The sequence below is a fragment of the Seriola aureovittata genome, chromosome 10 (genome assembly GCF_021018895.1).
Source record: "Seriola aureovittata isolate HTS-2021-v1 ecotype China chromosome 10, ASM2101889v1, whole genome shotgun sequence".
NCBI classification, from domain to species: Eukaryota; Metazoa; Chordata; class Actinopteri; order Carangiformes; family Carangidae; genus Seriola; species Seriola aureovittata.
Window position 1 is genome coordinate 7,246,851 of NC_079373.1, and position 25,460 is coordinate 7,272,310.

At 41.9% G+C, this 25,460-nt stretch overlaps 1 protein-coding gene and 1 long non-coding RNA gene across 8 annotated transcripts in view; both read left to right on the forward strand.

The window, feature by feature from the left end:
* LOC130175866 (uncharacterized) overlaps nucleotides 1-15,165 on the forward strand; it is a 52,617-nt gene extending 37,452 nt beyond the window's left edge. For all 7 annotated transcript variants that reach the window (XR_008828796.1, XR_008828794.1, XR_008828790.1 and 4 more), the window contains 2 exons: nucleotides 5,933-6,026; nucleotides 13,254-15,165. This is a non-coding gene — a long non-coding RNA (uncharacterized LOC130175866). The remainder of the gene's footprint in view (nucleotides 1-5,932; nucleotides 6,027-13,253) is intronic.
* Nucleotides 15,166-21,890: 6,725 nt separating this feature from the next.
* pparab (peroxisome proliferator-activated receptor alpha b) overlaps nucleotides 21,891-25,460 on the forward strand; it is a 32,018-nt gene continuing 28,448 nt past the window's right edge. Inside the window, exon 1 of the mRNA XM_056387397.1 lies at nucleotides 21,891-22,083. The gene's annotated coding sequence lies outside the window, so the exon portion shown is untranslated. The remainder of the gene's footprint in view (nucleotides 22,084-25,460) is intronic.

A 25,460-nucleotide genomic window follows, 5' to 3' on the forward strand; every position in this document is an offset into this window, starting at 1 on the left:
CATTCTGTGCAGTGGAGCAAACTTCAGCTTCACTGCAGCTACACAGCAAAGCCAATCATGGAGCACAAACAGACACACACACACAAACAAACGCAAATACAAGTACATAATCAAATGTACATATTCGTATGTATATTTAAATAATTTTCTTTGGCCTGGATGTCAGGTATTGAAACATTTTCACAGCAGGGAACATATTTTTTTATATCCCTGTCTGTTTTTGCTCTTTCAGTGTGTGTTCTTGGGCTTGATGAAATGGTGTGTTCAGAGTCTTTCTTCTGCTGAAGCCGCATGAGTGCCCTCTTAATACATTTTATCAGTCAGTATATTTCTTTTTTTTTTTTTTTTTTTCTAAATTTTATATACAAAGGTACCAGTGTCTCATGGTTATACTGCAAAAACAGAGTTCAGGGAAACTGCAGGCCACAGCTAGAACACCAAGTTCCCAAACTTGAACTTGTGGCCTTGAACTTGAATGTGAATTTCTGGATTTTTAATGAAATTATACTTTATATCAAATTTCGTCTTAGAACATACCACTTATTGCTAAATACTACATGTTTTTGTAAACATGCTAAAAAATTCCAACTGACGACCCTTCAAATCCTTATAGGTATCAACCGAAAAATGCAATGCTTATGCAGTTTTCACAGCAATTGTAAGTAATTATTATTGTATATAATTCAGGCTTTTAAAATATTAAAATTATTTTAATTAATGGGTTACCTTTAATGTCCTTTGTTTAATTTGTATTTGATTTAGACGAAGTTCTCATATTTACATATTATGCCCACAGATAGAAAGTACACAGATAGCAAAAGATTAAATGTTGCAAAATAATGTACTCCCTGATTTTTTTCTGTAGAGAATTAATTATTTAAGAATTTTAAAAGTTCTCTCATAAAGTTTCAAAGAGGGAAAAGTACTTTTTCTTCCTATAAGCATACATCTCTATTGAGGAAAATACACCAGGAAGTGTAAAACAAAATAACTGTATATGATACAAAAAAAATCCATATGTTTTTCCAACGTTGCTTTTGGTGTAGAGAATACAGTAATGGCTAACGAAAACACACCCTCAGTATATTTTTATTGTGTGTGTGTGTGTGTGTGTGTGTGTGTGTGTGTGTGTGTGTGTGTGTGTGTGTGTATGTGGTAAGACATGCATGTGCATGCTCATGTCCTCCACTTGCTTTAATTTTTTTAATTTGTTATTGATATTTTTTAATAGTATTGAATTCATTGCAAATTTTCACCGTATGTATTTATTTTAAATCTTTGATCGCAAAATCACAAATCTATCACGTGTCACATTATTATGGTTTGACTTGTATCAATAAACTTTTTTTTTACATTTATTTATTTATTTTGTCAAACTACAATTCTGAGCACGTAGTTTTTCCTAATATTTATCTTATCATGCCTTCAGACAAGTGTATAAAAAGTCACAGGGCAATATTTACAGGAGTTATTTAATTTCGTGTGACCCCAGTTGCTCCAGAATTGCATTATTTGTTATTCTCAATAACGTTATAAGCATAAAAAGTCTATCCATGCAGATAAGAAAAACAGAGCAACCTCTTCTCACAAACTGCCAGCCTGAGGCACTGCCAAGTATTAAGTATATTTAATATTAAAAATCTTATTTCACACAACATTAACACGTGGAATTAACAGATGGGAACAATACAATCAGGGGGTGGAATATTATTTTTTAGAAGTGTAATCTAAGAGGAGATGAAAGAAGTTCTTGATCTCTGGATCACTTTTTGAATAAGACGTTTCCTGTCAGAGACTTTTGTGGTAGTGTGTGTAGCAGTACTGTATAGACTACTGTATGTCTCTGGATCTGAGTGTTTCTGCCAGATACTTTTCAAGTGTTGAGTGTGTGGTTTAGGTCATGTGCCAGTGCTCAGTGTATTCTTACTAGTGCAACACACAGTGAAAATGAGTCATTCACCAGTACAACACAGCAGCAAGCCACCAATACACTGCTTCATTTGTTAAGTGGATAAATTGGTATTTAAGATTATGTGATTTTGTTTCATTTATGAGCTTGCTGTGATGTTGTGAATTCCATCCAATTTCCTCCTGGCTAATATGAAATCCAGATTGGAGTGGTGAATGGGGGCCAAGTGAGCACTCACTGTAAATATATTTTTCTGCCATAATAATGAAGCCTCTTTTATTTCTCCTGCTAAAATGGTTTCAGTGTGCTGTTTTAAGTACAATAAAAACTGAGAAACCCGGCGTAATGAAAGTTATATTGTATGTCTAAGCTCTCTGGAGGATTGTCAGGGTTAGGGATATGATTGACATACAGGACTGCCTGGGCTGCCTGCACTAAAAATGCATTTATGTGGTCCTGTTAGAGGATTTTGATGTCTTCACTGATTCACTATCATTTTATTTTCTATATATTTATTTATTTATTTATATATATATATATATATATATATATATATATATATATATATATATATCTATATATATATATATATTTTTTTTTTTTTTTTTTCATTCTTGTCAAAATAACATGTGTTTCCTGATCACAGGACAATACAATACATAAATGACTAGGCCAGAAATATATACATTTATTGTGGAAGTCTTTTGCTGTAAGCAGAAGCAGCCATATTTCCCAAGTCCTCATGTTTCAAGTCCAAGTAAACGGATACTCAGTAGATTTACTTGTAAAATGAAGGAAATGGAAAATAAAATCTGACACGATATCATGCAGGTTGAAAATATATGTATGTAGGGTATCAATATGACGACTTTGCTGTTTAGGTCCGGTGTTCTTACTGACGGAGTATAAGCAGTGGTGCAAAGTATCTAACACTATGCAGCAGGTTAGCTCGAGCAGGTCACTGCTTGTAGAAATGGAGCTGGATTGAAATCCCTCCTCAGCAGCTTAGCACGTCTAAATGTCACAGTGCATTCTGCAGAAACCAGCGAGACAATCGGTTGCATTTTACAGTGCTTGTGTCAATCATAGTAGCATCTGCCTCGGGGTTTTATTTAGCAGTTGTCAGTTTGTAGAAAAAGGTGTTTAAATCTCCTCGAGGTATATGACTGTCTTGTCAGATCGGGTCTGTGTGTAAGAGGTGGTAGTAGGCTCTCTGTTGCCCTCCTGCACTGTGAATGTGGGATAGCACATGAGTGGATCTACAGTGGCCACTACAGGCTGTGGAGCACTCATACAGGATCAGCAGTACAGTATAGTAGGAAGTAGGCAAGGCCTGAGAAGAGAGGGGAGAGGCTGAACAAAGAAGCCACGACCCTCTGACGACGATACATGCATTTTTGGGGTTGGTGTTGTTTGTGCATGTGGTAAAATTATTGTACAAAAGCAAAACGTTCAAGGCTCAATAAGACAAATAATTACAGGCACATATGCTGATGCACTTACATGCATAATCACACATATGTAAATGCACAGCAAAGTCTGTAAACCTGCTTTTCCTCACTTCTCTCGCCATACATGGAAGCCATTAGTGCATTACCCCACTGACTACTGAGGATTGGGGGGCCATTTTATTCTCCCTGTGTTAATCAGGATGTCAGCCGGGAGTGTCACATGTAATTTAAACACAAAACCACAGCAACTCCACAGAGGCAGTGAGCACAGTCATAATGACATAATATTGGACGGGGTAAGAGTTTCGGGGGTGACAGATGATGTAGATTTTCCTCCCCCGTACCTCCCCCTCTTTTCCTGTAGATGTTAACATGGTGCTTTACATCATGGGCCCTTCGGCTGAGGTCAAGGTGTTTTTTTCCCTCAAGTTTATTTGCCCAAGAACAATTTTCTTATACATTTCCTGTACAATGCAAGTCTTAACAACTTTCTCAAGGGAATTATATAGACATTCGACAGGCAGATTTCTTTCATCCAACCAGATTAATATTTAGAATATTTATTCAAATATAACTATATGTTTTCTTTACCTCTGACCAGGCGATGTTCAGGGTGTCAGTATGTTTCAGAGAGTCTTTAGTCTGTGGTCTGCAGCATCACGTGTGAGCACATGTCGTCAGGACAGATACTTGTTTTATGTACCTGCCAGGCAAAGCGATATTCCAGATAACATTGAGCTGCGCCCACTCAACTTTTCTTTTCCAACGCTCATATATTTCCTCAGCTTTTGGCCTCTGCTGTCGCCAAGGCAATTTAGTCGGAGAAAAACTGCGGAATCAGCAAAATTGTTCCACTTGGAGGTAAAGTTGGAAGTGTTGAAAGGCCTCGCCTGCAACTCTCTGACTATCAAAATATTGTAAATCCCTTCCCTCACCTCACCTCCACTTCATCGCTTTCTTGCCGTTCATCAGCCCTGAGCCGAATGATGTCGGCTACATGTAGTGATGAAAGTAAATACCCTGGCTCGAGCTGTCTTTGTGTGATTCATTTTGGTACAGGAAAACGAATATTGAATATAGTATCTGCTTCGATATGTCATTACCTACATTTTCTTTTACTGATTTGACTGCAATTTTCCACTGATTTCTGTAGTACTGATTTCTGTAGTACTGATTTCTGCTGTGTGATTCAGCACTCCAGTAATGTCTATATAGTCAGGTTTCCTTGCTTACACTGCTACACTGCAGCCTACCTAACAGGCGTACTGCTGAACTTCCGTTTTAATTGTCAGAGGGAAATATTTTAGATAGATAAGTTTAAGTTAGAATTTAAGTTGGATAAGTTTTAATATATATGCAGTATATATAGTGTTTTCTTACAGTACTTACAGCCTTTCATGTGGTATATACTCATGTAGACTATCCCTTCTGCACGTACTCACCCAGGCTCCAGGCTTTATGAGTCATCAACATGCATATACACACAAACAACACTCACACACAGAGTGCAGTGAGTGCACCGCTCGGACATGAATCTCCCTCCACGGGCTGGAGGAGTTGGGTTACTCATGAGCCCATAAACATGTGCTGGCGGCAGTCCAAGGCACTGCACTGTAATTACAAACATTAGAAACAATATATAAAAGACCCTTCCCTGGCAAGGCTGTGTCCCGCGCTGTAATTAGCGTCCTTGTACAGAATTATCACCCTTCAACAGCCGCCACCGCGTCGAGTGGAGGCCTTTAATTGGCAGTGTCCTCCTTGGTCTGCTAGAGGACGACGGTCGCGTCTCTCTTTATCTCTGTCACCCTCTTTATTTTCCTGCAATCTGAGATTTGACTAATCATGACTAACTACCTCTCCTGTCCTTTGTCCCATTTCACCTCCAAACAATGGTCCTCACATCGCACACATACATACACACATACATACATAAATACGGACTGGAAGACACGGGCACATGTGAAAAGCTGCCTCGTACATTGACTCTGCGCAGTCCGTACATGCCCTCATGTGTGAACGTGAACATACTGTGCCCGCATGTGCAGAAAATCACTTATTATGCTCACAAGTACACGCATATGCACCACTTCACCCACGCACATGACACTGTAGGCTTTCAGTAACACAGCATGCCAAAATGTGTGCACGTATGCAGCGAGTGGGTGCTACTGGGCAAGGCCAAGACCACGGCGGAGCTTGTGTGTTGGTGTTGGGTGAGCATGCGGCAGTGAGAGTTGGCCGGTGTACAGGCCAGCAGAGAGGGTGCGGTGTGTTACATGTTCCACTAATGAGTTTCCTTGGCCAGGCAAGACCGTGGGGCGAGCTTATTAGTAAACAGGCTACAGAGAGGAGACCCTACAGCCCTCTGCTGCTGCTGCTGCTGCTGCTGCTGTTGCTGCTGCTGTTGCTGCTGGCTCTCCAACTGATCACTCTCACTGTTTCTGCTTCTCTCTGTTGTTTTCTCTTTCTCTCTGTTTCTATCGCTGTAAATTGTCTCTCCCTTGGACGCTACAATTCTCACTCTCTCTCTCTCCGTCTCTCTCTCTCTCTCTCTCTCTCCCGCTTGTAGGCAGTAAGATGGGTTTTGACTCCAGCCACAGGCACAACCAATTTGGCCAACAAGTGAAATCACGGACAGACAGACTGGCGATCGCAGCAGCATTGTAAGTACCATAATGTATTGTAAATTGAATATGTTGTTATTTAATGATGTATTGTAATGCCACTGTGTTGTCTTGCATTTCATTTAATGAGATGAAGTTTGTAATTAGATGCTGCATAAGTTTCCTTTGTTTTATGCATGGCATGTATCTGCTCTGTCTACATCTATTTTCATTCTCTCTCTCAGACCTATTATAATGCAAGCCTGCATTAGATTAAATCATAATGGCTGAATATTGTGCCTTTATCCCATTTGAAAGGCCAAGTGGTCCCAATGGCTTGTTAGTGCAGTAGATAAAGAAAAAACAAAAACAAAAAACAAACATAATCTTTAGTGCACATGCACAGAAAACACACGGGGTGCAATCTTAATTGTCCACTAGGCATAGGAAGTCTTGACTCTCTCTGTGCCAGGGCCTGGATCTGTTAGAAAATGGCTTCCACTCTCTGCCTTCCAGCTCTCAGCTCCCCGCCGCCATTTTGTGAATCACTGCCAAAGTAGTCAGGTAGCAGTCTGAGAAGGACAGAGTGAAGTAGGGGAGAAAAAGTGGGTGCAACCGGATGCTGGTTGAAGCAGCAAATTAAAATAGACAGGGAGGAGCAAGAAGAATTGGAGAAAAGAGGTGCTCCAGTGTACAATGATAGAATATTTAATATGTCTTTTCCTTATGGAGAGGTTTTTAATTGTTACCGACTGACTGCATACAAACAATCAGCCTCCCCTCTGGATCCTTCCCAGCTCCTCTTCTCAAAGAGCTGACCTTGGGTGGACGCCATAAACGGTTCTTTTCCAGTGGGGGCAAATGTGCTGGCAGGGCCCACAGCTGCATGACCCCCTTCCACCCACCCTCCACCCTCCATCCAGTCCTCCCTCTTTCCTCCACATCACCCAGACCCCAGCAGACTGGCCCCATAGTAACACAACCTGCCTGCCTACAGTACTCTAGAGCCAGGGTAAAGCTTTAACCTCTGCTTATGTACCTGTCTCCACCCTAACCACAGCGCACTGCTAGCCGTAGCTTCAAACCTGACTGCGCCTGTATCACATGCACTCAGTTACCCCAGGCCCCACCCTACAAAACTCCAGCAGCGGTAGCTAGCTGCCCGCGGCTCTGGAACCCTGTATGCGCCAGGCGTATGATTACATGTGCAGATGTTATTAAAATCCTCCTCTCATCTGACCCTAAGACCACTGATACTATATCAAGCTTTCAGTAGGCGTCTGCTGCTGCTTTTCCCCTGACCAGCCCATTGCTAAACTTACCTGACAAAGTCACACAAAATCATCCAGCGTTTTTAGCATACACCGCGGGGAGCGAGGGGTTGTTTTCGCCAGTTGTGGTTTCTGTCATTTGACTCTACTGTTCCATCGAAATGAAATCATTTACTTAATATATCAGATGTAGCCGAGTTTGGAGATTAGTGAGATCTATTTCAATTTAACAAATATTCATCTGTTGTACATCGATTTTTTTTCCCTCCACATTCACCATTAATGGAATTAGCCTTTAAATGTTGAAACAGTTCAAATGTTGTTCAATCTCTCACATATGAAGTAGTTTTACTTGCTTACTGTCACTCATGGTAGCGCCTGAATTATTAACAAAGACACTGATTGCTTGGGTGTCTTATGTTTGCAACTCAGCTGGTAAACTGACCAGTGTGCCAACCTCTTGCAACATTTGGTGCCTTCTTTTTAAATAATTGTAGAAGACATCAACATATATTTACGTGACAAACGCACATAAAAGTTGACCTAAAACCTAGTGACAGCTTACTCAGAGAAATGGCACAAGTGTATATAGGGGTACTATATCTGTTTATGGCCTGAAGTGATGTTGTAAAGAACCCCTCGCTGTATCAGTGTGTATCTGCTGGCATGTAACTGATTTAGACTCTAGGTGCAAAATATAGCAGAGGTCCCTCCAGCAGTAAAACCTGGCCTATTTAGGCCTGTCACAGACAAGCTCTCATTGAGACAGACAGACAGTCAATGGCTTTGCTTACAGTTCAGAATGCACTCTGTTCCCTTTGGCTCTCCACTCCTTAATCTGGCCATGTGTTTGCATATGGGACAGAGTGGCCTCCATATTGTGTTTGTGGAATGAATTATGAATGCTATTGCATGACTGTGGCCTGTTTCTAGGACATATCTCTACAACATCTACCCAGAGACTAAAGCATGAATACATTTATCCGCCATAGACTCCTTGGAAATGATACTGTGAAGCTGGCCTGCCTGCGTTTGTTTATGGTTATATAGAGCAGATGGCCGTGCAACATGGTCATATATCACACACTGGCTGCCTCGCTGGCACTGCCACACACACAAATGCTTATAGGCAGAAATGTAGGACTATTTGAAGGTGATTCAAATCCACAGAAATGTATTCATTATTCTTCTGTCACTCACAGAGGGAGAAGTATTAAATATCTTTATCAGCGTCCATTACTGTATATTCCACTTCATGCTGGCAGCAGTCCTGGAACTATAGGCACTGATGCTAATAACTGCTGCCAAACCAAGCTTTTCAATGCTAACTGTGGTTAGCTGTGCAGTATTTACAGCTGTAGCTTTCAGCTGTAACTGCTAAGCACTGTAGTGAGTCTGACTACAGCCAGCTGTAGCCTGGGGGCAACAAGCTCTTCAAGGTTACAAACTGTACAGATCCCTGTCTGCTTACTCTGGCCCTCTGTCTGTCAGCTGAAGTTCATATCCAGGGAGAAAGGTATTTGTCCCACCCTCTAAATATAGCTGGCGACAGATGCAGCTCGATGGGGCACTGCCCGAGCTGAAAGGGGCCCTGCAGGCAGGCCAGAGCAGAGCTGGGCATGCAGACGTGTGAGGACTATAGACTTCCCCTAATAGACAGGGGCCCTACAGGTCACCAGCAGCCACATGGCAGTGCACGTTTCACCAGCTCCCATTAGCATGGCGGAGCAAGGACTATGCCTGTGAATACCTTGGAAAACAATAGATAATATTTGATTTCTATGTGATGAATATTGAAATACTGCATTGTAGGAACATTTTTTTGCCTGTGGTTATAGTATGGAAAGCCATTAAAGCAAAGATCTCCTGATATAAAAATGGAATGGCGAAGAAAAAAAGCAAAAATCCATGTTTTAACTTCTTATGATTAATGAGGTAAGTGTCCTTGGTTTAATCATCAGCTATGAATGTAGTCTTTTCAGCCTATAGGCTTGAGTACCATGAGCATTAATGAGTATCATGATGGAAACCGTTAAAAGGCATTGTGGTTTAGGCGTCATGATATTTATTGCAATTGTAATAGACACCTGCGAACCCTTCATAAACAAGTCATTTCCATGTAGACCTTTCTGCAGGCCTGCGCCCTGCTGTGCATCCTGCAGCCTCACCATGTCTGTGTGCACGCACGCACATGCATGCGAGTGTGTGTATGTTGCTCTATGTACATGTGACTATATACTGTGTGTGAGAGATGAGAAGCAGCTGGCAAGGTTGGGCTGAGTGGTCTGGGTGACCCCCGCTGCGTGCCCTGTCATTACAATGATTGGGGTCGTTTTTTACCTCTAAGGATGGGGCCGGGGGGCCGCAGTGGGATCAGCTAACTTTGCCTTATCCAGCCCTCTTCACCTGGCATGTTTATGGCTCTGCTGGGGGATGGGGTGGGTCACTTGGTCCGGTTCATCTCACAGCCTGACAGGCAGACACACATATTATGCACATAGGCGTGAGTACATGCATACTCCATCACACATGTATACACATGTTGATCTGCACACACAAACACCACACACACACATGCACACATACACAAGTGCATACATTATGCATGCATTAATGCAAACATGTAGCCCCATGTGCACACATAGGCACATACATCAAACACCTTCGTACGCACCCATAAATTGCCTTTTCTCTCACTCTCCTAAGACACACTCACACAAGCTCAATATCTGCCTCATGCAGAGGTGACGGGGAGGTCAGCCTGTCTGACTTTGAGCAGAATCCCCCTGTGGCTTGCCCCAGCCATCCCCCCTGGCATGTGTAACAGGACCTGCCCATGCAGCCTCTCCTCTTCCCCCGCTCCTGTCCTCCCCCTCCTCCCCCTGCCTCCCCCTAGCCCTGGTATAAATAGATGGGTCATGCCTGCTGTGCTACCCTGAGGGGGCTGTGGGGGGGCACAGAAGCCATGCTTCCCTTTATAAATGCTCCACCGTGTCTATCTGGATTCCTCCTGTTTGCGCCCAGACACCACTTCACTTGTAGCAGGGCTCACATGTAGTTGGACAAAAGAAAAATGCATGCACACAATCGCGTGCATATACCTATACCTATACCACATCCCTGATATAAAGGAAGCCACACAGGTATAAACACAAGGCCTGAGCACATATACTGGGTATACTTGCAAAACTCAACCATAAGCACTTACATAATCTTGTGGAGCCAAAAGGCATCCACACAGGCTCGGCTATGAGGCAATGGGTAAATCTGAGGGAGAGTCAGAAGAAGAGTGCCTTTTCCTGAAACTCCCCAAGTTATTTGGTATAAATACCCACAAAACCCCCTAAAACACAAAGTTCAAGTGGCTCAAAAATCCCCTTAATGAAATTGTCTAAATATGGCAAAATTATGACATAATGTCTGATTTTAGAATGAGTAAAAGACCATGAATCTCACTAGAAATGTGATGCCAACTTTCTGCGCTTAACATTTTTACAATACTCCCTGCTACAGACACATCTCTGTCTCTTGATACAAAGCCTTGTTTTTGCGAGGACTTTTTCACAAAAGATCCTGATCTATCCAGGTACAAATTAAATTAAGAAAAGGAATCTACAACCTGGACCACATAGACTAAACTAATGATTCAATGGTAATGTTTTTTAATCACAGCGTGAGAGATGAGTAGAAATATTTGCATTGGGAATATGGGGATGCATATTGTGTAAATGTCCAGCTTCTTTTTCCGAATCACCCGCCGTACTGACTGACCACAGACCGCCAGAACCCCAAAGATCAGGTTACAAGGTTACAGCACTCCACTCCATCTGACTATCACTGCAGTGAAAGTCAGCTTTGGTATTGATTGATAGGCACTGTAGCACTTAGACTTAAGTGTGATTGAATTAAGGTGGCTTTTTAAGCAGTGCGTGTCTTTGCTGCAAACGACGTGTGAAAATGTGATGAGGTAAATGAATATCACGTTTTACCTTATACCCTCCAAAGGGTATTTTTCCATGTTTGTGTGTCATTGTGTGTGTGTGTGTGTGTGTGTGTGTGTGTGTGTGTGTGTGTGTGTGCGTGTGAATTTGAAACTGTGTCCTTGTGTGCGTCTATGTATTTGTTTAGGTGTTTTGTGTGTGCATGCCCCACAGTGCAGATATGTGTTTGTGTGACATTATGAGACGCTGAAGTGTAGTAAGCACGACTTTGCACCCCGGCTCCTCTCAACAGCTAATGGAGGTGGAGGGCTAAAGCAGCGTATCAGTTACAGACGCTGTGCTTTCAAGTGAAGGAGTGCTTGCTGAGTTTGCACACTTTTAAGAAGGCTGAATTTTTTAGGTGGACAAGCTCTTAGTAAAGGAGGTGTTTTTAGATTGAATTACATAACTGTGTAAAGAGCCCTAAACAAGTGTGCACAAGGGTACATGCCTGTGTGTGTGTGTGTGTGTGTGTGTGTGTGTGTGTGTGTGTGTGTGTGTGTGTGTGTGTGTGTGTGTGTGTGCGCGTGCATGCTTGCGTTGCATATTGGTCATCTGCAGTACGTGTGTGTGGGTGCGAGTGTGAATATTTCCCTGTCACTGGATGATAGCAACTGGCTGCACTTGAAAGCAATAGCTTTCCTGGACATCCTCTCTGTTGGTCAGGACCCCAGAGCCATCTACTATATTAGATTGAAGTATGTCCAGTCAGCAGACTGAGAGGACAGTGTGCCTTGACCTTACCTTATGAAGTCTGGGCCCACACCATTAAGCTTTTTGCAGGTCTGCACAATGAGAATAGACTGGGAGATGACCACTGATATGCCCTCCGCAGACAGTTTCCCATATGTAGTTAGTGTTTAAGCATGTAAATGAAAACATATTAAAAATTGCTCGATTTGGATATGATGGAAGTTTCTCTAATGTGCAACATCATTTGAATGTCCTGCAAAACAGTGATCTAATGCTTCGAGCACCTTTCAAGAAAGATATGTAAATAGTAAATTTGTTTCGGTCTGTTTGATTTTAATTTAATACAATTAGCTCGAAATGAATTCTATTCTAAGTAAATACACTCCCTGCACAGTATCCTCTATGTGGCTCTTTTTCTTTCTGTCATTATCCTGTGCATGTGTAAACGTATGTGTGTGTGTGTGTGTGTGTGTGCATACTGTAGGTTGCCATACTGTATTCTTCCTTCTCTCTGTCTCTGTATGCAAAGTGTCTGTGTGCTCCTCTGTGTGTCTCTTACCCTGTAATGGTGTGTGTGTCTGCGCATACTTAAAATGCACTCATCCAGTGCTACGGTGTAAGTAAAGCAGTGCTGAATAATGCAGAGAGCCTCAGAGTCACCACTGAGCAGAAACAATTGGGCCCCGCAGCTCAAGACATACCTTTTTGTATTGTGCCGTGCTGTATTTGTGCCTTCACACATAGAATAATATTACTGTAGAGGTTTGTGCTGACAAAGATTAACCTGATGTCACTTTGTGTCAGCATCTTGTGACAGCTAAACATGTGGGATGGTGTGGCTTTCTCACAGAACAAACAGAACACCTGCACTCACACATGAATCGTCTTCTTGTTTAATGTGGGCAAAAACAACAAACGTGTCTCAGCTATAAGCCTTGATCAGCATAGTGCACCCTGATCATGGCCTATAGTTTGGCAAACAGCACGTTCACCGGCATTCTGTTTGTTCTGTTTAGATAGGAACGACCATGCACCTGATAGATCGCTGGAGTATTTGGATTTGTGCACGCCGCTACTGTCTAATATTTCTCACAGAACACACAAGTATGAGTCATACAGAATTTCATACAAGCATGCTGTAAACACACATAACCACATACTCAAATTGCAAGTAAACAATATGCTTTCACCTGAGAATGCAAAACACTCTCGTACTGACTGTCAGCCGCTGGGGTGTTTGCAATTCATCTCACAGAAGTCAAATGTAGAAGTCACAGTGCTGAAGTATTTCTACATTTCCTTTGGTGCAGAAGTAACAGATTTTCCCTCTCGGGGATTTTCAGATGGAGGCTACCTGACATGCTGCTGAAACCGTGATGGAGGCAGGAGGCGATCGGCCAGTGTGTCGTCCCCCCCCACCCCCACCCCCACCCCCACCCCCACCCCCACCCCTCCTTCGCTGCGTGTTACAGAGCAGGTGAGAAACATTAACAGAGGCAGCAGCAGCTGTGGCCCTCTGCTCCGCACATGTGGGCCAGGATATGAGCTATAGCTCGAGCTCGCCCACTCTCAACACTGGTCACTGATGTTAACACTCTCCTCTCTGAAGCACAGAAAACTGCACAAAAAAAATGCATGAGTTGCAAGCTGTTCAAGCAGAGAGAGATTTGTTTGTTTAATTTGAATCATTTTTTAGAGTAAAACTAAGTACTTCACAATAAAAAAAGAAAAAATTAAAGACTCAAAAAAACAAAATTTGCAGAGACATGTTTCATTAACAAAATTATTTCTGTCTTTTGAATCATTACTTGGCCTCTTGTAAGGTCCCAACCTGCAAGCTGGGAACCAAATCTGTTGAGTGATAACAACCTCATTTTCCACCATCTTTCAGCACTGATCACAGGCCTACTGAACACTGAGCAAAGCATGGTTTTTTGGAAAGTATTTAATGAATGGAACATTGCATTTTAATAGTTTTGAGGTTCAACTATTTCTTAGTAAAAATCCAAATTTTTGATGTCACTGCCCCCCCCCTCTAAGTTATATACTGGTTGCATTTCAATATGGAAATATCTTGGCTACAGTATTTGTTTGGGACATGCGCGCCTTGTTAGATCATTTGAATTCCTCTTGAGCTTGAGCCATGAACCGGATGACCCTGTCGTCACATTGTGTTCTGAACACACAGACTCCAGTCACACCGGTGAGGTGTCCCAGAGGAGAGTGGCATGTGTGTTTGTGTTTCTGTGAATCATAACCGCTGTTTTGTATTCAGTGAGGTGTGTCAAAGTGGATTACCTGCATGAACGGGGACCTGAAAGGACTTTGTTTTTTAAAGACTGTCCTTTGGGGTGAGGTAGTAGGTTGTATAGTTTTAGGGTGATACCCTTCCTGTCAGATAACTATACAACTTACTGTCTTTCCTGAAGTGGCTGTAATGTCTTCAGATGCCATTGTTGGAGCTTTTGGATCTGGATCAACACTGGAATGTGCATGTTTACCCACTGACTGCTAAGAACATAACCCAGTCGCAGAATTTGATAGTTAATTTAGGTATTTTTAGGCTTTTCATGGTTGTACTTTAAGAATTTATGGTGAATAAAAAAACATGTGTTATGTCATGTTGTTATATCTTGCTGGTCAATCAACACAAAAACTGAAGATGTTCTTATCTAATTTTCACCCCTTTTCTTTAGCTGTGGTTTCTAACAGTTCCTTATTCTTTTTTTTTTTTAGGATGTGTTGCTCTTTTCCTCAAACTAATTGATTCTGATTACTTGTATCGTTTGTGTTTTAGACATTAAAGCTCAAATCATGACAGTTTTGATATGAATTGTTTTTATTGTCACAATGTATGAGGATGTGTTTGTTTACCATAATAAAATATAGTGTTTCTATGTCACCCTACCATAATGCTCTAGAGTACCAGCTACGCCAAAGCTTGCCGACCTGTAGGACCTTTCTGATGTTCGTACGGGGTGAGGTAGTAGGTTGTGTGGTTTCAGGGTAGTGATTTTGCCCAATCAGGAGATAACTATACAACCTACTGCCTTCCCTGAAGGGCAGCAATCCTTCAACATACAGACAACAGGGGGTTGAGTCATCAAGCCATCTCTTAGCTGGACCATAGGCATCCACAGCCAGTCATAGCAGCGGGTCCTGTCTGCTGCTATGACAGGACCAGCAGGTAAATGGAATTTCTGTTTGCTTTTGATTTTCTGCCTCAAACAATAATAAAAAAAATTAAATACAGAATCAAGTTTGTCTTATGTTTTGTTCTTACATCCTATGAGTGTCAATTTCAATGTTTAAAACTTTGAGACTTGTTTGTAGTTGACCTACTGCATTGGCGCCAAATGTTTTCCAAGGCACAGTCATTTCTGTGATGAAGTTTACATACAGTTTATATTACAATCGAGGTCACTCTCTTCCAATGAAATCCAGAAGTGAATATCGGCTACCAAACTCAGTGTATTCAGTCTACGAGCCTGTGTTGAACATACCCAAACACATTTATCATTGTTTGTTGGCTGAGAAAACATTGGAAATATGTGTGAAAAAGCCCGACTTGACTACCTCCATCCAGTCCTGGGATCAGCCAGCAGCCCCAGACATGTCGTAAAGCCCCAGAGCAGAGCAGATGGAAAGAGGAGCCATGGCACAATCTCACCTCCTGGGCTACAGCATGATTCATATGGCAACAGATGATGGTTACAGTACTCTATCACTCTCCGGCCAACAGCACACATAAATACGCACATACTCAGATAGATGACAAGGTGAGTGCCAGCCGGTATCAGGCCAACTTGGGCATCGGACTTGCCTCACTGTCTGAGACTGCGGCCCCGTATCTCATATCAAGGTCAGATTTGGGGTTGTCATTCACGGTGAGAGCCCTCGCTCACCCCTGTATGTTCATTCTACAGTCATATAACCGGTTATCAACTTTATGTCGGAGGTAACAAGCGTTTTACTATGAATATGCATGTACAGACACATTCGAAGCCCACTGTGCACACTTACGCCTCCTCAGTTTGCACATATTTTGTCCTTCACTTTGCATGTCGTAGTTTCACACATATCAGTCATACCAGGCGTGCTGAACTAGTTACATATTCGCCAAATGTTTCTGACACAATGAGAAGGATTATGTGACAGTAACATTGCAGCGTGGGAAAAAAAAAAAAATCTACCACTGTACTGTGTCCCATGTGTCTAGACCAGTGTTGGGGAGTATTCGTATGTGGGCTGCACCCACTGTGTTAGCTGTCCTCTGCCAGCCACCATATTGAACTGATTTGAGCCTTGGCCTTGGTGATAGAGCAAAGTGAGCTGAATATTAAGCCCGATGAGACAATGGATCTGTGTGTATCCTGTCTCTGGGGTTGCATCTCTAAAGGCCATCCTCCATCCTTCATCTCCTGCCTAACTGCTTCACCAAAAAAAAACGTTGCAAAAAGCTTTGACGTCCACCCTGGGGAATTCTTTTCCCATGCAATAAGGAGCTAATGAATAGCTTTTGAGACTCAGTCTGAAACGTATCAGTCAGAATTCAATAATATACTGTTGTTTTATCAAAACTTGCCAGGAATTTGAAAAGAATAGCACTCACAGCAGAGCTTTTCTAAGCCTTGGTATGATGTCATAGCTGTATAAATGGAATAATATTATTGATCGAATGTAAGTGGATAGGATTGAAGGCTCGGTGTGGGCAGGCCTCTCAAATAAACCACCGAGCAGAGTGCATTCACTGAAATGAAGAAGCACTAAGCCTGCATCGAAATAGATTCAGCAATGTTAATCTGTGCCACGCTGATTAGAAAATGCGCCATTCGTTATGAAATATAGGGCAAGGAAATGAAATGAGTCGTTTCTATAGCAATGGTATTTATTCCATATTCATATTTAGATTTCCTGCACCTAGAAACACACTATTTTAATATAACTGATCACCAGTATAACTTCCATTCTGTTATAGATGTGGCAAAAGTGCCACCTAGTGGACATTTGATATTCTTCATATACAATTTTTTGGCACTGTAGTATCATCATTCTGTTTCTCCACATTGCAATTGAACTATGGTTGTATCTATATACTTCTACAATGATTATTTTCATTAGTAATCTGTTAATAAATCATCTGGTCGAGGAACAGAGAATCATAAAAACCCTGGTGATGTCATCAAATGTCTCGTTTGGTTCAACCAACAGTACACAGTAGATAAAGAAGATATAGAGGATAAGGATTTTCAATTTACTGTAATGTAAAATGAGCAAATTCTTAGAACCTGGAGTTGATAAAATGTAAAAAAAAAATTAAAAAGTGTCGTTGGTTAATTTTCTATCCAATTTATAAACGTTTATTTATCTCTATTTTCTCTTTATTTCTTTTTCTCTTTTTTTAAAATCCAAATCAACAGTCTGCAGATAGAGGGTGCTGTAAAGCCATTTGAGGCAAATTTGTGATTTTCATTGACATATATAAAATTGACTTGCCATGGCAGATATTAAGTATATAAGTAATATTGAGTAATTAATCAAACGTTTATTTTGATGTAGGTAACTCATTATTCATAGCAGTCAGTCTGCTGCCTCTTGAATGAATATCTCAGGTTGTAGTGAGGAGCTGACGCAGGTGATGTAACCGCCATCCGCAGTCTTTCAGCAGCAGGTGGCAGCAGAGGTCCGTCTGCTGTTGAGCCTCTACAGTGACCCACTTCCTGTACGTCAGTGGGTCAACATGTCAACCCTTTTCAAAAGCAGTGCATGCAAGTTCCCCATATACCTCAGACTTGTTTTACATAAAGCTACCACTTTATATGTGACTGGAAACATGTAGGTTGAGAAAATAAATGTCTGAGATGTGGTTTAAAAGTTTGATTTGACTAATGTAGGCTAAATAGTAGGGTTCAATGTCATACACCATCGTTGTAATTACCCTAGAGTAACACACTGCATCAATATTAACACCAGCATAATCATATTTGCGTTCTTGTTCATTCCATTTCATCGCAGCAAATGCTTTCCAGTATATTTCAGTTAATAAAACAGGCGCTGGAGCAGTGAGTCTTCCCCTAAACTGAAACTCTAATGATGATGAGTGTCCTTTTTATAACCATAAATTGCTTAATCAAGTTTTTGTTTCTTCATGGCCTGTTTTACTACAGCTTGGTTCAGTGCAGGGACAAACATGTTGTAAGTGAATGGGGCAGTTATCATTATATTAAATCGATGTGGAAAGCATTCTGAGTCCCCCATTAATTGGGAAACCAGCTGCTGTCCAGACAGAAAGTCTTGACCGTAGCTCATTACTGTGGACTCTGTTTCTGTCTGCTCTCATGAGTCGTGTTGCAACGAGCCGTATCTTCTGAGTCTAATGTTTCTCCATGTCCTCCTCACATGGAGAAATCACCGGCAGCTGTGGAGAAGCTCAGTGCGGTGGAGCTGACATCTGTGTGGGTGTGCATTTGAGTGTCGTCCGTCACTGCGGGATTTTGCATTGATTGATTTGATATTTAATGTAGAGCTGAACTATGTTTCCGCCTGACCCTCAGAGATCTGTTGCAACTACCACCGCTGTAGTGGTGGAGTGTAGCAAAGTACATTTAGTCAATTCTGTATTTAATCACAGTGTTTAGGCGCTTGTACTTTACTGCTCTTTACTGAACTTCTTATTTAAGGCCGCTCTATATTTCAACTCCGCTGAATTTCATAAGGAAATATTGTAAATCTTACTCCACTATATTTATTTGAAAGCTGGAGTTAATATTTACTTTGCAGACTAAGATTTTACATATCATCAGCTTGTTAAATTCGATCCTTTGTTGTAGATTAAATACTCTGACTTCTTCCACATGCAGGTCAGGTTTTCTGGAGCTTTCAACGTTAGCATGCCGTTTTCATTGCAGAGATTATTTCATCAAGCTGATATTTCTAAACTCAAGACTGAACTTCAGTGTTTAACATTATAATAAAACTTTTACAGATAAAACTTTTATGGATGAAGTTAGCTGGTCTGACGACAGATCAATTTCCAACTGAGCAAACTCCATCCACTGATGAAAATCTTATGGGAATATGGTTGAAAGCTTCAACCTTCAGTTTGAAATATTTTGGATTGTTTTGTCAGACGACTATTTCCAAGGTCAATAATGAACTTACGTGCTAAGCACATAAACTGTCTCACCTCACCTTGACCAACTTCTGTGGATCGTTAGTTTAATGTTTCTTACTGATGTTTGTGAAACATCGAACTTGAATAGACGAGTCAATTACTGGGATTTTACACAATGATTTTACAAAGAATCTCCTTTTGTGATTAAGTGAAGCGTTGCCAGTGGAGAAATTTTACTTTCCTAACCTCTAACTCCGGAACGAGATGATATAAGTGTGTGGTTTCAAGACTCTTTGTCCGGGCGTATTCTGGCTGAAATGGGCCTCAAACCCAGATTCTCCAGTTGGATCCTTTAGAATCTGATCCACCATTTGTTGAAAAGACATCTTTTACAGAAACCCTTTATCCAGTACATCTGAAGAGATTCGTCTTCCTCAAGTATGTGTGTGTTTGTTGAGTGAGTGGAAAGAAAGTCAGTACATTTACTCAAGCACTGTGCTTCAGTACAGCTGGACAAAACTAAAATCTGATGTGCTTTACGTGTTGTATTTGAATCATTTTCACCACTACTTCACAACAGCTCAGAGGGCGATATTGTACCTTGGACTCCACCTCAGTTTATGAAATCTATAGTTAATGGTTACTTGGCAAGTAAAGATTTATGTGCAAAAGGGATGATGAGCTTATACATTATGCATATGTCGCTTTGTTCTAGGTTATAATACAACAGTAAAAGCTGTTGCTTGACCTCAACCAGTTACAACATTAAAATGCCGCTCACATGATGAGACAGCCATCGCTAAAATTTCAAATGAATGTTTTCTATATCGTTGGATTTCCACTTCTACCTAAGTAAAGGATCTGAATACTTCTTCCACCTCGATGCATGTAAGTGCTGAGTGAATGTGGAGGTTCGGAAGGATCCACTGTGGTCCCAGGACACTTTAGAAACGACGCCCACATTGCTTTTGCCAAAGACACAGACAGAATGTGATGGGGAGCAGGATGGGGAAACAAGAGAGCAGAGAGTTGCAATCGGCACACACACACACACACGCACACACACGCACAGAGCAGCACAGTCAGCATCTGGCACGAGCTTGGAAAACGGAGCCACTTCATTAATAAGGCAGTTTATTGCAACACTGACTGGAAACCCTCACAACTTGGCCTAGTGTCAGTGTGGAACAGGGTTTTCTCCAGCTGCCATGTGATTCTGCTGATAAGCACATCATTTTCTTATTCACAGTTAGCAGGACCATGTGCTGGTCAAGGTCTCGTAAACTACAGCTCATGCTGCCAAGGCATCTGGATCAGAGAACTGTTTGACCAACTAAAATCTTTTCAGATCTCAGTTCTATAGTTTCCACATGACAAGACGTGTATACAAACAAAAATATGCTAATGCCCTACATTGCAACACGCGCTTTCCCTTTTGCTTGATTTGGATGTTTGAGCTTCGCTGCACAGAAGAACCTTTGCACGTTCATCCACTGAAGGGGACATGAGTTTGTGACATGAAGCTCAGAGGTCAATCCTGCTTCTTACACAAGTGTGGTATGGAAACCAGAAACTTCCCGTGCACACACAAACTGAGGATGGACTTTTCAGTGAAGCAGGAGACATCTTGCATACAGCAGTTGAACTTTCGCAACAACAAAATATATGTGCACATTCAAAGACTCTGTATTTTTTGTTTGTGGGGGGGGGGGAATCATATCAGACTATAATTATTATTCAAATCATTGTGACACTGTGTTCAATTTTGTAATAAAATATGAACAATTTAGAAATGCTATTCTGCACAAAATGACACCCACTTTTCCAGTCGTTCCTTCTTTTCAAAGAGAAGAGCTCATTCAAAGCCTCTGTGGTCAAACTGTTCACATGGAAGAACTGTTCATCAGAGAATATATATGTATATAATCATGCACAGATTGGATACACTGTGTATAGTCTGTCCATCATACTTAACTCCACTTCAACAATTTAGAACATATAAATACCAATTACATGTTATTGCATTAATAACCATGCCCTAATGATAACACACAGGAGGCATGCATACAGTGTTGTGTCATACTTTTACTTTTCTTAGTGTACATGTTGCTCATGATATTTCTGTACTTTCAAGTAAAATCAAATTCTGAATGCAGGACTTTGTGATGGAGGAGTTTTATAATTTGGTGCTGCTACTCTGCTTAAATGAACTGAATACATCTCCCACCACTCTGGTACTGTGCACACTTGCCTGCTCTACGTTGTATATTTTTGTTTATCTTTGTTGTCTTTATGCAGCACTGCAGCACTTGGCCAATAAAACCTATTCTGATTCTGAAATAACTGCATGTCATTGAGACATGTCATATTTAATTTGCTTTTTTTTTTTTTATGTTTATGCTTTGGCAACATGTTGTGTGATCAGGAATTTATGCCAATAAAGCTTCAGTGAATTAAATTAAATGAAGTGAATTGGGAGCACAAGGGAAGGAGGCACTTGGATGACCCGAGGAAGGTCATCTGAGGACAGTTCCGCGGGTATGCAAATTTTGCCAGCATGAATTCACTTAATTCAACATTATGCATCTGTCTGTCACGCATACTCGGTCCTGTACTGAACCCTCTGTTTTTGCAGCGTCTTTCTGTTCTCTTTCAATGGTCTTAGTTTGAACAGTGCACGTTCACAGGAAGAGTCTTCTTCCGCTCCCCTCAGCTGTCACCATGGTTAGGGGGCGTCCTTTCTCTAGAGAAACTGCTGCTCTCTTTCTATTCGCCGAAACTATAGGTGTGTCAGGGGGGTGTGCGCCTTTTCTCTCTGCCAGCTGTCAGTCATGAGGTCACTTCCTGCGGGTGTGATCTCACGGCTCCGCTTTGTATGGACGTGGTGGGGGATTTTTTTGACAGCGGCAGCGCTGTTGGGAAACAAACAAGGACGTGGGTCGGGGTTGGGGACTATTTTTTCCCCTCCTCGCTCCTCTCTCGATCTTGCACCAACCGCTTCTCATCCCTGCGAGATTACCGAGGATATGGCGGCTTCGGACTCGGCAGTTTATTGCAAGGTAGATGTCTTCATTTGGCTTTTTATTCAAGAAGTGCACCCTCCTCCTGCTGCTGCTGCTGCTGCTGCGGCGGCGGCGGCGGCGGCGGCGGCAGCAGCTGAGAGACTGTCTGTAAGGGAATTTTGTTGTGGGGCACAGAGGTGGCTGCAGCCTAGAAACAGCGCGTGTTTTAGACTGAGTCCGGTATGCAGCGCCAAACCTGCACACGATTGTTCACAGGTACCTGGGGCTCGTGAATACATTCTTCACGGATTGCAAGACCATTGTTATTGTATGGAGATAGGCTAATATGATTTCAGTTTGCACGCCTGCGCAGCTAGAGGGTCCCTTGCTCATCAATACGCAACATCTCCCCTAGATGTGAGCTTATTTATGAGTTACTTACACAATGGCTATGTATTTGCTTGTTGTCGCGCCCTGTTACTATAATAGCGGTTATGTAGCAGATGTCGATTGCTTATAGGACTTTGCTCAGTTAAAGGGTCAATGCTGTGTGACACATTAAGCAGCGTGCACGTCAAAAAAAAACAAAAAAACATGTACAAACACTGTTTCAATCCGGTCCAGACATGTTGCTCTATCTGCTAGAGGCACGTGCATGACACCTGCATGCGGTCTCTTCAGTGTAAATATTGTTTCATGATAGAGATGGGGGAAAGTTGTGATTGAAATGTTGAAATCACAGATTGCTTATTGTTGCTAATGATCTGTGTCCAGCACTTAAGCAGCACAAACTGTGACATGCGTGAAGCGAATGGGTGAGGCGGTGGTTATGTATCTGCAGGTGCTATGACCTAACTCCTTAAGTAACCCTGAGGCCTTTCTCCTTCTCCCTTCTCTCTGCCTCAGTGACTCCTTCTCTGCTCCTTGTTGGGAACATGCAGAGCTTTCACATGACTGCCAGGCAAAGTCACAGCCAGTGCAAGTGTGTAACATAATTATTCATTCATTCATTATCATTAATACTGATACAACACTGTGAGCGTGGTGTTCTGCAGCTCAGTGATTTAGTTTTTAGTCATGAGAAAGCTCACCGCCTTGCAACCCTCATTTCTGAATAACGCTGTTTTTGTGAAAGTGAAATTTGACCCAAATCCTTTACATGTCCCGTTCTCCTGAACAATGCAGAAATGCAAGCCTTTCTTTATCGCCAGGTAGAGGGATCCTATGTGTAATTTCAGTTGTCTACTCTTATAACTGTCCAGTGTGTATTTTTCATAGATTAAAATTCCTTCAGTGGGGTCATGAATGTTGGAAGGGCTTCCACAGTTAATGCGCTTGACACCTCATGTTTTATTTTTCCTTTGTGGCATTAATCGTAAATTGATATTGGGACTGACTGGATGCCACAGTGATGAAGGTTTGTTTGTGTATTAAATGGCGAGAAGAGACTTGCGTTGTTAGCTGAGATTAGAAAGCTGCTCTCTGCTGACACCCCGTCCTAAAAGTGAGACTGATCTGACGGCAGATGCTAAATCACTCTTCTAAACACACTGAGATTCAGCTCAGTCCCGTGTGCGAGGCTTTTACCTGTATTTGCTAACACTTAAAGCCAGTCTCCATATTAACGTAGCATTTACCTTGGGATCAAAGGTCTGCAGTCAGAACCATTTTTTACTCAGCTTATCATACGTTGTTAAAAGTCCATTAAAAATCACATAGGATTTGACACAGCCTCACACAGAGTGGCAGTGGGGTTTTTTTTGTGTTGACGGAGTGAAGCCAATTGAAAACATCACGGTGAATATTTTTAAGACTGAAGAATAAATCGCTTCATAGGCTAAAAATTTTCCAAGAGATAACATCAAAATGGGCACACCGAACCCTGGTCAAATAGTAATTGCAAATAAGGTTGTTGTTTTTTTGTACTTGCTGGTGAATACCAAGTGGGTGGGGTGACCGGGGGTGTCTGATACATCTAAATTTTTTCAGAAATGCAGGGAAGTAAATATAAAAGCTTTTCTTGTGGTTAACTGAACACAGTGATGAGGTCCACCTGTGCTTTCTTTATTCCAGGCGGACCTCACTCAGAAGCACGTGGATCTTTACTCTGTTTGCGGGAGTGGCCCTGTTTTATATTTTCTTTCAGTTCTTATCACTGCTTGTAATTCATCATCTCAACTTAACTATAGCAATCGGAGGAACACAAAGCAGTCGAGATAGTCTTATCTCTTGTGCACAGCGCATGACAAATGTCTCCAGACACAAACCGTCAGAGCCACTGCTCAGACGAGTGCTTCTTTAATTCAGCCTTAAGGGAGGTTGCACTGCTGTTGTTTTTACTGTAGCTAGTTTCTCCTGCGGCACACTGACAGTTTTGTCTCCAGGCACCTGAGACCTTTAATCTGCTTCTGCTCGGTTGCGTTCACACCCTGGAAAGACGGGCTTTCAGACGCAGAGACATTCTCATGATATCAGTGTACAACGATGGTTTCTTGACTTCATAGACAATGCAAACATGCAGCACTTGGCTGCCAACATGCACCAGGCAAAAAAAGAAAACATTTGATGCTGGAAAACAAGCGATTACTATAATAAAATCATTAATATAACTGTTATTTGTGTGCATGCGGTCCAGGTGGGGTGGGTGGGTGGGGTGGGAAGGAGTCAAATGCAGGATATGGGGAAGATTGCTAAACAATTTTGCGCTGATTCATTCATGGACATTATTGATAACTTTTATCTACTTTATTTGTGATCTGTCAACTTGTAACCCCACCCTTTATATAATTATGTTTAAATACCAGATAAAGAATTGACCACATTGGAAAGAAACAAGAGCGGAGAGAGAGAGAGAGAGAGAGGCAAATTTTTCTCCTCTCTGCTCCTCAAACAGGACTTTCAGGTTCTTCCCCCAGCTGAACAGTCTCGAGAGTTTATCATTTGTCTCCGTCGTGTCTGTCGGGCCTTCTGCAAAGGTGTACTGAAAGTATGTTTAGCAACGAGAACCTAGTTCCAGTGACCTATTTTCTCCACAGATGGCAAGAGGAGCAATGCTAACACTGGGCATAGTTTGGAGAGAATTAGTCAGGACAAGTCACGGTCTTAGATCCATCCAGCATTTGCTCTGTGTGCGTTCGCATTAGCTTTTCATGAAGCATCATTCCAGACGGCTCTTCCACCTGTTTTTAGACCCTCTGCGTTAGGGATGAACGCTACCACTGCCTTGTTATGGACTATGCGGGTTCGAGGGCTCTTCTGGCATCTCTCACCTGTGAGAGCAGCCCCAGAGAAATAAGCTCCTACAGGTGCTGGGTCTTGCGCTGGGGACTGTAGGTTTGGGGTCTGCTTGAAACAAACTACTTCGTATAAAGTGTCTTTCAGCCACATTTAAAGACAAATGTGTTTATAGCTGTTCCAGATGGATACACTCAAAG